The sequence below is a fragment of the Crocodylus siamensis genome, chromosome 1, assembly GCF_052110815.1.
Source record: "Crocodylus siamensis isolate JL-2025a chromosome 1, ASM5211081v1, whole genome shotgun sequence".
Lineage (NCBI taxonomy): Eukaryota > Metazoa > Chordata > Crocodylia > Crocodylidae > Crocodylus > Crocodylus siamensis.
The window spans coordinates 146456204-146470698 of record NC_143395.1 but is presented as its reverse complement, the minus strand read 5'-3'; the positions used below and the strand labels follow the sequence as shown (position 1 = coordinate 146470698).

At 42.3% G+C, this 14495-nt stretch overlaps 1 protein-coding gene across 2 annotated transcripts in view; it reads left to right on the top strand.

The window, feature by feature from the left end:
- Positions 1–14495, top strand: part of SMYD3 (SET and MYND domain containing 3) — a 278654-nt gene that overhangs the window by 206857 nt on the left and 57302 nt on the right. The gene's annotated exons all lie outside the window — the stretch shown is intronic.

The window sequence follows — 14495 nt, the reverse complement described above, 5'->3', positions numbered from 1 at the left end:
GTTGCATCCTTCCAATGTGCCCACGTCCCCCCACATCTTAGTGTCATCAGCAAATTTGAACAGGGTGCTTTTTACCCCCTCATCCAAGTCACTGATGAAGATGTTAAACAGTGCGGGCCCGAGGACCGAGCCCTGCAGAACCCCACTGCCCACGTCCTTCCAGGTTGAGAAGGACCCATCTACTACCACCCTCTGGGTGCGGTCCTCCAGCCAGTTGGCAACCCATTTGACTGTGTGGGTGTTTACACCACAGCCCCCCAGTTTCTTAATGAGAACGGGGTGAGAGACAGTGTCAAAAGCCTTCTGGAAGTCCAGGAAGACTATATCCACTGCTACCCCTGCATCTAATGATCTGGTGATCTGATCGTAAAAGGCCACCAGGTTGGTCTGACATGACCTGCCATTGATGAACCCATGTTGGTTGCCCCTAAGCATGCAGTCCCCTGCTGGCCCCTCCTGGATGTGTGCCAGCATAATTTTCTCAAACAGCTTGCCTAGGATCGAGGTAAGACTAACTGACCTATAGTTTCCCGGGTCCTCCTTCCTGCCTTTTTTGAAGATGGGAACCACGTTGGCCCTCTTCCAGTCCTCTGGTACCTCACCAGAGCACCATGAGTGCTCGTAAATCCATGCCAGGGGACTTGCAATGACCTTGGCCAGTTCTTTTAGAACTCTAGGGTGGAGATCATCCGGGCTGGCTGACTTGAATACGTCCAACCCCTCCAGAAGCTCCCTAACTAAATCCTCGCTAACCCGTGGCCCAGGTGTGCCTCCCCTAGGGCCCGAGGGGGGCCCAGCAGGGAGGTGGCTGTTCTGGTCCCTACTTAGGAAGACGGAGGCAAAGAAATCGTTAAACGTGTTAGCTTTGCCGTCTGGTGTGACGACCAAATTTCCCAACGTGTCCTGCAAGGGCCCCACATTACCCGGGTGGATATGCCCAGTGGATATAGGATGTAGGAACGGTGGATATAAGTGCTGGATCTGCCCATGTGGTTGATGGATCTGTTTAATTAAAGATACCTTGAACAAGCCTTATCAGATGATACCGCCAAAACAAGTGTAAAGTACATACTGTGTCACAGGAAAGCCTTTTCTTAAGTGGCATGATTCAGAAAGATAGCTGCAGTATTTTTTTTTTTTTTTTTAACTATCCTTGTCATGACAGTAGTGAAAGATTTATGAAGCTGCACCAGCTATTCTCCTACCTTTACTTACTGTGCTTTTAATTTTTTTTTTTTTTTTTTTTTTTTTTTTAAGGGAAAGGGGATATGTAACTAAAATGTCATGATTTATTTGTTGAATATATTTTAACTTAACAAAGAGATTTAAATAAGTCTCGACAATTTGAGTTATGATGAACAGCTGTGAGAGGAAAAATGCTTTAAGGTATGGTACTGCAGAGAGAGATTCAGAGGGCTCTGCAAATCAATGCCGAGAGTGACTGACTCGTATATCAACTGTGACTTTGCACTAGCTTAAGTGTAATGAGAACTTCAGTAATTTGGCTTTGTTATGGTTGAATGCTGCTTCTGGGTGGAATTTCATGAGCATGTTACAAGCAAGAATAGGCCTTTCCAACCTTCTGTGTCTTAGCAGGCAGATGGAGGTAATTTCTTTTGTTGTATGATAATACTGGGCCTAAGAATAAGCCTTGCTTTAGGAACAGGCAAGCTCTGTCTATGCAGATACGCACGTTAGTGCACATCTTGCTCAGAAGTGATCAGTATCTATATGTTGATGACGTTATCAAATAACTTTTTAAAGTATTAATGTACAGAAATTTTCCCCCACGTCCATAGTAGTTGATTCTTTCTTGTTTGTGCTTTTAATGCTTTGTTTTCTTAGAGCAATTAGGGAGATGAGCTATTTCTATCTCCATATGTTTATAATGTACTAATTATGAAGTAGTAATTTTTGAGTGACTCTGGCTTCTTATACAGTGTAAAGTGAAAAATAATTTTAAAAATCCTTTTTTTGTCTGAATGGCTTTTTTGATGATGACAACGTTTTGACAAAAAAAATTTCCAAGCAGCTTTAATCTCTTCTGTTTCATGAACAAGAGAGGTTCCCCCTTCAACCAGCATATTTGCCTTTATTTCCGTTCTGTCTATAAACAGACATTGCATTTGTTCCAGGAGAAAACATTTTATGTGGGGACAAAGTGTGATCATTCAGGCATCCATGTCTGGTGTCCCAGGATAAATCCTAAAAAAGTTTTTGGGATAAAAAGTACTAACAGTTTATCCCGGGACATCACAAAGTTCTTCTGAAGGGGTGTCCTGGGATTGTATCATTGAATCAGTGACAGAAAAGTGGCAGTATATTTAACCACTCACCAAATCTTGATTTAGAAGGGCAATGTGTCCTGGGACAAACAAGGCAGAACTTGTCCCAGGACAAATGCAACATTTGTTCCTAGTCTCAAGAGATCCAGTTCAAGGCATTATTCATTAACTTCAAAGGCTGGTGCCTGCTGAAATTGCTGTTCTCTTTTTGCTCCTCCAGAGCCTTTGTGGTCAACATGGACACTGTGCTTAGTGGTCCTCAATTAAAAATCCTGAGGCCTGGTGAGGAAAGTTAAGGTCACAAGGATGTGCAAGTTGCTACAGTCACTCCTAAACCCTGATACTTTTAGGGCACAGACTGCTTTTTCAGTGAAGGCTTTTTCTTAGTAACAAACTTCAGAAATACCAGCAGCACCTCACCCATGGAGAGCTGGTCCCTTGTACTGGATCAGAGCAATGGAGGAAAAGAAGTTTGTTCTCTGGGCACACAGAATGATTCTTATTTCTGCAGGTGGGACTGAGATACTACAATGATAAATGTACAGGTGACAAACATACAGGTAACTAGTGGTATAAAGAGCAAATATCACTCATGTTAGTGCTCATCACATGAAATAAAAGCATCAGCCGCTTGGTGTAACCAAAATAAAGTCATTGTAATGGAACATGCCAAGGGATCAATGCAGGGTTGTCAAGTTTTGACAGTTTAAATAGGAAAGGCTGCAAAAAGTTGTAAATAAGATTTAAAATACGAATCACCGAATGCATTGTAGAATCTTTCCTCATCAGTAGGAGAGAGATTTTAAAACTGCCTTAAAATCAACTTTCAAAATGAGGGACTGTCCCCCTAGCAGCACAATTTGGAAAGTCTTTCATTTATCTATTGCTTTTTAGAATAAATGGATCGTCTTTATCTCCAACAGTTGCCATAAATGCTTCCCTTGTTTGAGTATCAGTAGAAGACCAATACTTTCGGATGATTTTTCAGTTCCATTGATCCCATCCATTAAAAATTCTCAATAATTCTAATAATTCTAGTTACCATCTTGTTAGAGACATCCAGTACATTCTCTTTCATTTGTCACAAGTGCTCTCATTTTGTTCAGACATTTGTGTTGTGAAGTTTTCAAAACAGTGAGATCTGTCTGGAAAAATTTTTTGTTATTTTTTTCCCCGTCCTGTCTGCACATTCCAGCACAGCAATTCTATCAGAGAGAGATTCAGACCAGTCAGTCTACAAAGAGACTTTATTTATAATAAATGAATCTTTTACTGTGTGGGCGTTAATCCTGCCACCGTGATATTGCTGCTATAGCAAAAGTTATATCAACAGTATATGTGAATTTTTAGTATGGGATTTCACTGCGTCCCTTGGCTTCCATGCCTGCCGTGCTTCTGAATTGTATGTACCCAAAGTGCCCTATCATACAACCTACTAATTTGCATGTGGAAAGGACTGAAGCAAAGCCAAATTGTTGCTCCTTTGGCAGAGAAGGAGCTGCCTGGATGGTTTGGGACCCTTGGGAGGGATATCTCTGAACTGGGGTATATACTTTAGGGAAGAGGCATGCAGCAGCTGGCCTGGAGGAACTGATGTAATCTTTTCATACTCCCAGCTCTCTTCTTTATGGAAAAATAATATGGCCCCTCTGTTCATATTTGTCATTGAGGCAGTGCTGTAACCTCTACAGAGAAATACTGGAATGTGTGTTGTTCGTAGCAGGCGGTTGCTTTCATTTCAGATGTCAGTGCTCACCTTCCTATTATTCACGCTCATAAAATAAAATGATCAAACTGTGCTAGACCAAAACTGAACAAGAAGAGCACAGACCAAGCTCAGAGGAATGGGAGAGCTGACCTTTTCCCCAGGTTTCTTTGAAAGCAATGCTGAAATCTAGAAATGTGTTGGCTGGCAGAAATCTATCTGTTGGCAGTGTGCAACTCTTTGATTCCCCTTCCCTAGTGTTTCATGACACTGATTTCCTATCCCTAGTGTTTCATAACACATCCATGAGAAACCAATGCTGCTCCTCTGATGGCTCAGAAAGGGAAAAGGTGACATTATCTAGAATTGTATTGCAAACATGCTCACACAGAAGGACCCCATTATGTTCTTCACAGCTTTCATTTTCCACTGTGTGCTTTGCATTTTAATCAGACCGTGTCAGATTTAGTTTTGGAGCTTTTTTATTTATTCAGCCTCCACTAGAGAAGAAGATTACTGTACAAAATGTGGCTTTTTTTTAACCTGTTGTATATGAAGCATTGAGTATTATTAGCATTCTACTGCAGTTTGTTTCTTCTTTTCATGCCCACTGGAATAAATGCTAATTACTTTTTATCTAGGTAAGCTTGTTCTTGCCTCCCATGAATATTTTGCTTCTGAAAATTCTTACTTCTATAGTTTGGCATTCAGATACAAGAGCCATCCCTGGACATGCAAGAACTTTTTTTTAAAGCGAAGATAGCCAATTTTGTCATAAAATAAATAGTTTTGCCTTCATTTCTTCCACAATAATCATCACAATAAAGATTAAAGATCATGGAATATTCATCATACAAACAAATGTTCCTGTGGTTTTAATTTATAAATAACACTGGCAATTAAATTCCAAGCAGTCTCTTGGCAGGCACAAGAAAGGGAAAGCGATATAGTGCTGCAATGTGGAGACTGCTGTCCTATGAGAGGAGTCTAAGAGTAGATAATATGTACTTGAGACTGATATAGAGGTCATGTAAGGAGGAATCTTTTAATTTAATTAAAAACATAATTAATCCTAGGGAGAATTTTGTTACCCACTAAAGTTCATTATAATAAACCAACAGTGTGTACAAGCCAAAAAATAAATGAAATTTTGACTTTTCAAAGCTGAAAGAATCTTTTTTTTGCCAAGAAATTTATCTGATGGTGGAAGAATTAGGAAAGATTAAATGTCAGTGTGCTGGCTAGAATAAAATAGGCATTTTAAAACCTTGCCTCTAATGAAAAGTTAATGATTTAAAAGTTTTTCTAGGCAGACCCAGTGTGTGCTAGACTCAAGCTCTTTCATGAAATGTCCATAGTAAAATGCACTACTGCATATGAAAGCATTAAGAAAACAACATAAGCAGAACTGTGCTGCACTGTTTATATAATACTTCTGTAAAAGTCAAGATATTTGCTTGGCCTTTTTAAATAAAATTCATAAACACTTGTTAAAATATAACTAGAATGGTAGTAAAATTATTCTTAGCACTTTAATATTGCTTTACATTTTCAAAGTCCTGTATTAATACTAGTATGAAAATATGGTAGCTGACACAGAGTTTTAACAAGCTTTGAATACAAGGATATCTTTTGCCAAAGATTCTCTTGCTCAGTGAATCCGCACTTCACCAGCTATTAATGAGACGGGAGCTGTGTTCCCCAGGCTTAGGAAAAGGAGCATGCTTTCATTTTAACACAGGCTCAGTACCTCTAGCTATCTGAGAAGAGAAGATGCTTTTGTGATGTCATTGGCTCAGCAGTTGGGCTGATGTTAAAACACTTGCTCATCACCTCGACCTTACCAGGGGGAAATCAAAGCATATGCTTTTATGAAGTTACTGACTCAGCAGGTCAGAGTTTTTGAGTTTATTTCAACATACAAGCCCCTCAGTTTTTAGTATTGTAAGCCCCAAACACTCAGAGGTCATGAATTATACCCCTCATAAACTTATGAGATTATTAAAATCTCCTGTTTTTAATTGTTTTTAAAGAATTTGTTTCTTTTTATTTGCTTTCAGTTTTTGAGTGTCTAAGGTTCACACACACAGAGGATTTTCTTTCAATGATGAGTGAAAAATGTATTTTTTAATGAAAGCTGAGATTCTCATGTAATTGCCTGACTCCAGGAGGAAAACACCAAATAACACAAGACTAGCAATAACAGAGGGTCAAACTGGGTGGTTGTGTGAAGAGTAGGACTTTTCTGAAGTCTCTTGTTCAGTGTTGCTTTTCTAACTCTTGTCAGGTCATCACTTGTTAGGATTAAGCTTGAAGCTTCTGGAACTAAAATCAGGATATGGCTTGAGGTAAAGGATAGGTCTACTAGTAATAGCTGGTCTAGTCAGTAGGGGGTAGACTAAGAAGAGTATTATGTTGAATACTCCTGGTCAGTCAAGTTCTTCCCAACCTTCAGTGGTCCACAGCAGTTCAGCTCACCTTATAAAAACGCCCCTGTTGGGTTATCTGCAAGGTCAGATGTGAGACCGTTATACTTTAAATCAGCTACTTCTACTACCACTAAATTATAAAGATCAAGTATGTCATTAGCTTAGACTGAACCTTCCACAGAGAGAGGACACTGAGCCACTTTGTGTTTATGTTGCTTATACAACTAAAAGGCCTTGATAAACTTGCTCTCTTAACCTTTCAATTTTCGTTCAATTTAACATGAAAGTCTAAGTAACTGGTGAAACTGACTGAGCATCAGTAGTTAAAGTAGATCAAAATAAGAAGCATCTTTGGCCCCGGGGCTGCTGCATGGCCAGGCAAGGGCTGGAAGCAGCATGTGCTCCATGCTCTGCCCTGGCTTAGAGAGGAGCCCCAGCCAGAGCCGAAGCTGGGATGGAAAGGTAAATGGTGGAGGTGGCATATGGGGCAGGGGGTCCGACTAGGGGTGACGCAGGTGCCGGGGGGGGCAGGCAGGAGGGGAGTTAGTGGGGGGGGGACAGGTGCCAGGGGATATAGGTACTATGGGGTGGGGAAGGCATGGGACACAGGTACTGAGGGGGGCAGGCAGCAGGAGGGGCAAGTGATGGGGGAAGCAGGCAATAAGTAGGGCTGTGCGATGCTTCGGACTGTGCTTCAGATCTGGAGAGGCTTTGGATGCTTCGGCGTCTGAAGCAGCATCAAAGCACTGGCTTTGTTAGGCTTTCCGAAGCAGTTTGGAGCTTCCGAAGCACTTCGGAAAAGTTTCAGAGCCATCTCGGAGATCCAGCCGCAGGGTATAATGGGGAAATCAATGAAATATCTATAACTTTGTTGTTTTTTGTCTGATTTGGATGAAATCTGCAGGGGTGGTAGCCTCTGCAGAGAGCATGAAGCATGCCAAGTTTCAAGAAGATGTGTTTAGCAGTTTGGGAGGAACTGCACCCCAAAATCATAAAAGAAAACTTGTGTCACGTCTATGTGTTACAACACGGGGTGAAAATTGCAGGTGGTGGCCCCTGGTGAGGCCACGAAGCCTGGCTTCACCCACTGTGCCTTAACACACACAGGGTCATCTTTGTCACGAGTTTTGCCTGTCAGCAGCTTGAGAGGCAGTTCCCCCCTCAAACCCCTGCACTGATCTTCTTGAAACTTGGCAGGCTTTGTGGCCTCACCAGGGGCTACCACCCCTGCAGTTTTCACCCCCCTGTGGTGTAATATATACATGTGACATGAGTTTTTTGCTTTCAAGAATTTGGGGTATAGTCCCCCCCAATCCCCTTCACTGAACTTCTTGAAACTTGGCAGGCTTCGTGCTCTCTGCAGAGGCTACCACCCTTGCAGGTTTCTTCCAAATCAGACAAAAAACAACAAAGTTATAGATATTTCATTGATTTGCCATTATACCCTATGGCTGGATCAAAGCGAGAACCTGGTCTGGAGCTCCAGATCGGATCCTTGGCATCCAAGGCGGCCAGATCCGAAGCCGGATCAAACAACTGCCTACTCGCAGAGGCCTAGTGGTAAGGGGCAGGGATAAGGTGACTTGACACGCACCCCACACACCACCTCCCCCTTTGCCTCTGCTTGGCCTGCTGTGGTGGTGGTGGTGGAGATAGGATAAATTTAAGATAACCCTTCAAAATTAGATTCTGTACATAGAAAGTTGTAACAACTTTATAAATTTTCAATGTATAGAATATCATTATTGGGGGGTTGTCTTAAATTTGAAGTCTTCTTGGATTTGAATAAATGCAATTTTTTTTTTTTTTGGAAAAGTTCTCTCTCCATCCAATGAGGAGGTAGGAAGAGGAGCAGGAGTACTGCTCCTAACAAAAGAGGTGATGCTTTCAAGTTCATTAACTGCTGTTTACATTATAGTCCTTTGGCACTATCAGAAAGCTAGCTGTATTGCCTATCTGGGGGTTCCCAAATGTAGCACTACCACACTTCTCCTTGTACATGTTGCCAGCCTACACATATGATTAGTGTGGCCCTGCCCTCCATGAGATGGAGCCTAACCAAGTTGCTTGCTGCCTCATCTGCATATAAATATAAAGGACTCTTGACAAGAACATCCACTTCCAGTTATGGGTGGGGAAGCTAATTAGCACATGGATCCATTGTATGGCGGTATCTGGAGTACACACACATAGTGAGGAGTGTTGAGCACTGAGGTCACCGTGGCTTGAAATCTTGTTGATTCTTCTTGGGCTCAGTCCAGTGAACTTTATGATAAATCATGAGCCTTTTGACTTTGGACTCATATCATACATAGTTTGTACTCTATGTAAACAGATGCTTAAAGGTGAGTTTATGGAGTACCTGTGCTAAGATGTGCAGCAGTTTCAAAAAGGTACAATGCATCAATTCTGGTTGTACTAAATTACTATAGGCAGGCGTGTTTATTTCCAAATCAACAGTTTCAAATTGTCCTTTACATCCATGTACTCAGGGAGAGAGCAGGGTCTAACGGTAAGAGGGGCAGGGAAAGGGGTTGCAGGGGGAAGAAGTCCGGGGGTGGGGGGGCAAAGGGGGCACCTGACTCCAATTTTATTTTCTCTGCTGTAGCAGTGGGAAGGGGACAAGTTCAATGCAAACCTCCAATAATTAGATTCTATACCTGGACAATAATAACAAATGTATAATTTTCCATATATAGAATCTAATTACCGGGGGGGTCATCTTATAATCAGGGTTCTTATATTCAAGTAAATACGATACATCATAAATGATGACATAAGATGAATACGAGAGAAGAAATAACAGGTGTGAATTTTGCTGAACAGATGGCATGAGCTGCTCTCTTTGTGGGAGTTATTTTGTTAGTTGCAATGATTTTTTTTAAGGGTTGAGCACCAGAGCAAGAACGGGTGGACTGGAGTCGAGGTCAGTTGTAGGAAAAAGAAGAGCAGAGGTGCTGCAGATGAGGTGCAAGAAATGGGTAGTGAGAAGTAAAAGCAGACATACAGGTTAAGGAGTGCTTTATAAATCCTTTGAAGATGACCTGGAAAGGGACAGAAAGCCAGTGAAAGTACTTGTGGGGATTAGAAATGTGGGAAGGTGAGAAGGAATTTTATTATTGTGCTATCAGTGGAGGTGTAGATCAGTGGGAGATCAGTTCCTGGATGCTTTCCTATGAGACCTATGAGGATACCTAGCAGATTGCTTTGTTACATCCTTTCCAGTCACCATTTACTTTGCATATTGTCTATTTTGTAAATATGAGTTTGGTTGTCTTCCCTTTATTTATAACTTGGATGCCTCAGTGGATTTAGAAATGCCTTTCTGAATCTTTCAAAATGTACTTGAAAGCTGGGGAAATTGAATGCTGAAAAGCACATCTTAGAGGGCAAAAATAAATTTTTATGCTCTGACTTTCATGTAGAGAAGTCCTATGTTTATAACCTCTGTGGTTCCTTTGAGCACTGTCTTTGTTCTGCCTTTATGAATTCAGATTCCTTTCTGTCCCTCCCTCCACCCCACTCCTTTGGCTGTCATCTCAGTTGTTTCACGATTTATCTTTGCTCAGAAAATCTAACCATTTAGGTCTTGTGGCATCATCCAGTATTGGTGTCAAGGTCAAAATCTTTTAATTTTATAGGTAGAGCTGGTACCGTAACCCCAGGGGCTGCTGCTGTATATTTAAATCCTGTCAGTTTTCTCAAAATGACAGTGTCTTGGGTTTATGTCTGTCAGTTTCTTTATTAAATTCTTTGGCTATATTTTGTCTAAGTTCTCTTGACAGAAATATAACGTTAGAAGGCCATAAACATCATGATTTCAAATTGATTGTTACTGTGGCAACTTGACAGATTTTATATTAGGATTTTCTTGTTAAAACAAAAAGCTTATGACATTAAAGACTTTGAGCAGAGAATGAGGAGTTTAACATAGGTTCCCTACTACTGCCTTTAAATTGAAGAGTATTTACAGAAGACAGAAGCCATATATTTTAGCAACAGAACAGATGTAACTGAATCACAGAATTTGGTCTAGATGGTTAATTGTTCTTTTACCACATGTTTTTCCTACTTTTTTAATCCAAATGTAAAGAGTTTGTTTTGCTAAGAACATGGTGCCTCTATAGGAAAGTTTGTTGTGATTGGGGAGGCTTTAAAAGATCTTTATTTTATCTCTATGAAATAACCACATAAGAGGGCTCAGTTATAAATTTCAGCTGTAGATCTGGATTTCATCTTTTCAGTTTCCCATTTTCTACCTTCATAGAGCCTAAATAGAGTAATAGATTCATAGATGCTAGGGTCGGAAGGGACCTCAACAGATCATCGAGTCTGACCCCCTGCCAGTGGCAGGAAAAAGTGCTGGTGTCGTGTGACCCCAGCCAGGTGCCTGTCCAGTCTCCTCTTGAAGACCCCAAGGTAGGGGTGAGCACCACCTCCCTTGGGAGCCTGTTCCAGATTCTGGCAACCCTTACTGTGAAGAAGTTCTTTCTGATGTCCAACCTCAACCTACTCTCCGTCAGCTTGTGGCCATTGTTTCTGGTATTTCCAAGGTGTGCTCTGGTAAACAGAGCATCTCCTGTTCCCTGCTGCCCCCCCTTCCTCTCACCCGGTGAAATTGTGTACTGCCACAAGATCCCCCCTCAGCCTTCTCTTGCAGAGGCTGGAAAGGTCCAGGTCCCTCAGCCTTTCCTCGTAAGGTCTTCCCTGCAGGCCTATAACCATATGAGTGGCCCTCCTCTGGATTCTCTCAAGTTTATCCACATTGTTCTTGAATTGTGGTGCCCAGAATTGGATGTATCCATAGCTGCAACCTGACTGGTGCCACATAGAGGGGGAGCATCACCTCCCTGGACCTGTTTGTGATGCACCTACTAATATGTGACAAAATGTGGTTAGCTCTACTAATTGCTTCATCACATTGATGACTCATATTCATCTTGGAGTTGACAATGATGCTGAGATCTTTCTGCTGCTGTGCCACTGAGAAGGTCATCCCCCAGCTTATAGGTGTGCTGGTGATTCCCTCTCCCTAGGTGCAGTACCTTGAACTTGTCCTTGTTGAACTGCATCCTGTTGTTCTATGCCCACTTCTCTAACTTGTCCAGGTCCACCTGGATTCAGTTTCTTCTCATCAGTTTGTTTGCTTAGCCCCATAGTTTGGTGTCATCTGCAAACTTGAACAGAGTGCTTTCTATGCCCTCATCCAGGTCTCTGATGAAGATATTGAACAGCACAGGCCCAAGTACCAAGCCTTGTGGGATCCCGCTGCCCACATCTTTTGAGGTCAATACTGACACATCTACCACCACACTCTGGGTATGACCCTTAAGCTGATTTGCCACCCACATGATTGTGTAATCATCTTTGGCACAGCTGTTCAATTTGCTTATAAAGATAAGATGGCAAACTGTGTCGAAGGCCTTCTTAAAGTCCAAGTAGATGACATCTACCTCGACACCTACATCTAAGCTTTTAGGGAACTGGTCATAGCTTGGGTTGTATATAAGTAGAATAGGATTTGCCATCTTTGAATAGAAGAATGGAACTTTAACTCCTTGTGTATGTAACAGGGAACCCCTGCTGCTGTTACTAGGAAGGCCTGAGGCCAAGGCAGACAACAAGAAGCAGCAGCCCGGGTGGACTGAGCCAGGGATAAAAAATGTCAGGCAGCTAATGAAGCAGTTAGATGCACCTAGTCCTTAATGCCAAGTACAGACTGACAAAAAGCTTGAGGCTGTGTTGGTTCAATCTTTCCAGGTTAGTATAAGCTGCGTGGATTGAATAGACATTCACTTTTGATTCCAGAAATGCAGTCACATGCCTGCAGTGGCCCAGGCCAGATGCTGGGGGCACTAGAGCAAGCCTCCCAGCTCAGCTGGAGCAGTCAGCTTGGATCAAAGCTAGTTTACCCACACTCTGGAAGTGGGTTTTCAGGGGGAGGTGGAAAGTATCCTGAGATGCTGGGGGACTGTGAGTTAAGTTGAATCTGGAGAGGATCTAGGACAGAAGTTCAGTAAACTAATTTGACATAAATCAGTTAAGTCTGATACTACATCCACTTGGGTTTATCTTAAACCTGTTTCGGCCATCTTGAAAGTGGTTTATGTACACTGAATTTCTGTTGTGTTACAGATCTGAACTGGTTTCCGATCACTTATACTGGTTTATGTGCAACTTCTGTCCACAGCCTGAGTGCTGAATGCCCAGTCGCATGGCTGGAAGGAGACTGGGCTTGGGGAACGTAAGCCCAGTCTGACCATGTAAGTGGCAGCCCTTGCTTGCAGGGGAGAGCTGCAGAGCTCCCTGGAAAGAGGGGCTGCTGGAAATGGACTGGCAGGCACCCAAGCCACCCAGGGGAACTGGGTGTGAGATGACATTGATGGAGTTAGGACCTGTGGACAACATATACTCTGAGGGAGCGAGACTGTTTTACGAAGCAGCCTGGTTGTGGTCCCCTGCTATAGGTGCAAGAAGCTAGCCTCAAGCTGGAGGCTGACGTGGTGAGGCTGGACCCTCAGGAGGGGCTGCCACCAAGGCAGGGCTATTAACCGGCAGCTGAAGTCATAAACAGTGAATCAAAGCTAGGGGTGCAGCCAGAGAAAAAGGGGGACAGGGCTGTGACAGCTGAAGCCTCAACAGGTGCTCAGAAGCACATAGGAGCACTCCCTTTAAAGGGGAAGCACTTGAGGGAGAATGCAGCCACGCTTCCCCCTGGAAAAGTGTTACAGTGCGGTAAGAATGTAAGTTTAGTATCTGTAAAAACAACCACTTTATTTTATATATTTTTAACATTGTTTGAATGATGATGCTGGCCACCCACCTTTTTATAATTGAAACCTGTTTGACTGTTAACTTTAATCAAGGTGCTGGACCAGTGCCTTGAAGTGCGAGGAGGATAGGAGGAATCTTGGGATGAGTAGTGCTTCTTAGACCTAACCATAGGATATATTGGGAAAGAAGTTTCCAACATATCCTGTGGATAGGTTTAAAAAACACAGGAAGGAGGACTCTCCTTCCCTCACAATGTGAGTGATTGAAAGGAAGCTGGAACAACTCTTTCACCAGAAACAGAAGAGACAGACCTCTTAATATAACTTCAACATTCACAGCTTTGGGGAAGTGTGGAACCTGGTAAAGCTGTTTCTGAGGAAGCCTTCTGGGTGGATGCTGGTTTTGGTTTTAGAGCTAATTAAAGGCTTTTGTGTTTTCTAGGTTCCTTCTTCCAGGAGGGAATGTCTGTTTTTGTTTCAAAAGATTTCATCAGGTGTCACCTCTAGGAAAAGTCTATTTGTTATGGTGTATTTATATTACTTACAAAAAACTACATTAAAAGAATGTTAAACTTATTACAAAGTCAGGAAATGGTTGAATTATAAGGTCTCTGCAAGCTTAGTTCTGTGCCTTTATCCATATCAATTTTGATTCAATTTGTAATTATACGATCACCTACTATTTTTGTTCCACAGGACATCTGTTCCATTCAGTATGTGGGATGAATGGTGCTGGCTCAATGTGCAGCTATTTGATGTTTTGTATTTACCCAGATTGGTTCAGTGTGCCCTAAGGTTTTATTTATTGCACAGTATCAAACCATACTCTCAAAAATAATTTAATGATTTTCTTTTGGGATTTCCATGGCACTCATCACAAGGGCATACTTATAAGACATATTATTTTACCAGTTGTCCAACTAGGGTGAGGTGCAAAAAAATTAGCTTTTGCTGTAGCCACATGATTGAAATTGTGGTGGTAGTGGCAACCAGAAGTTGGCACTGCCCCTTTGTGCAGCAGCTGCCTCAGATGCCATGCTGTGCTGTTCATGCTGCTGGATTTGAAATTCAAATCTAACTTCTGTTCTTCAAGTAGAGAGCTTGCCTGGTGACCTGTATGTCTATGCAATGGGGTATATTGGCCCTCAGTGCTCCAAAAGTGGCCATTGACTATACTTTAATATAGTGGTGCTCAAACTTCTCATCTGATGGGCTAGATTGGATACTGCTCATCCCTCCGCATGCCAGATCTGGCTGGTAGACCAAATTTAGCACCTGAAGTAGGTGCATTGGGGCCCCATCT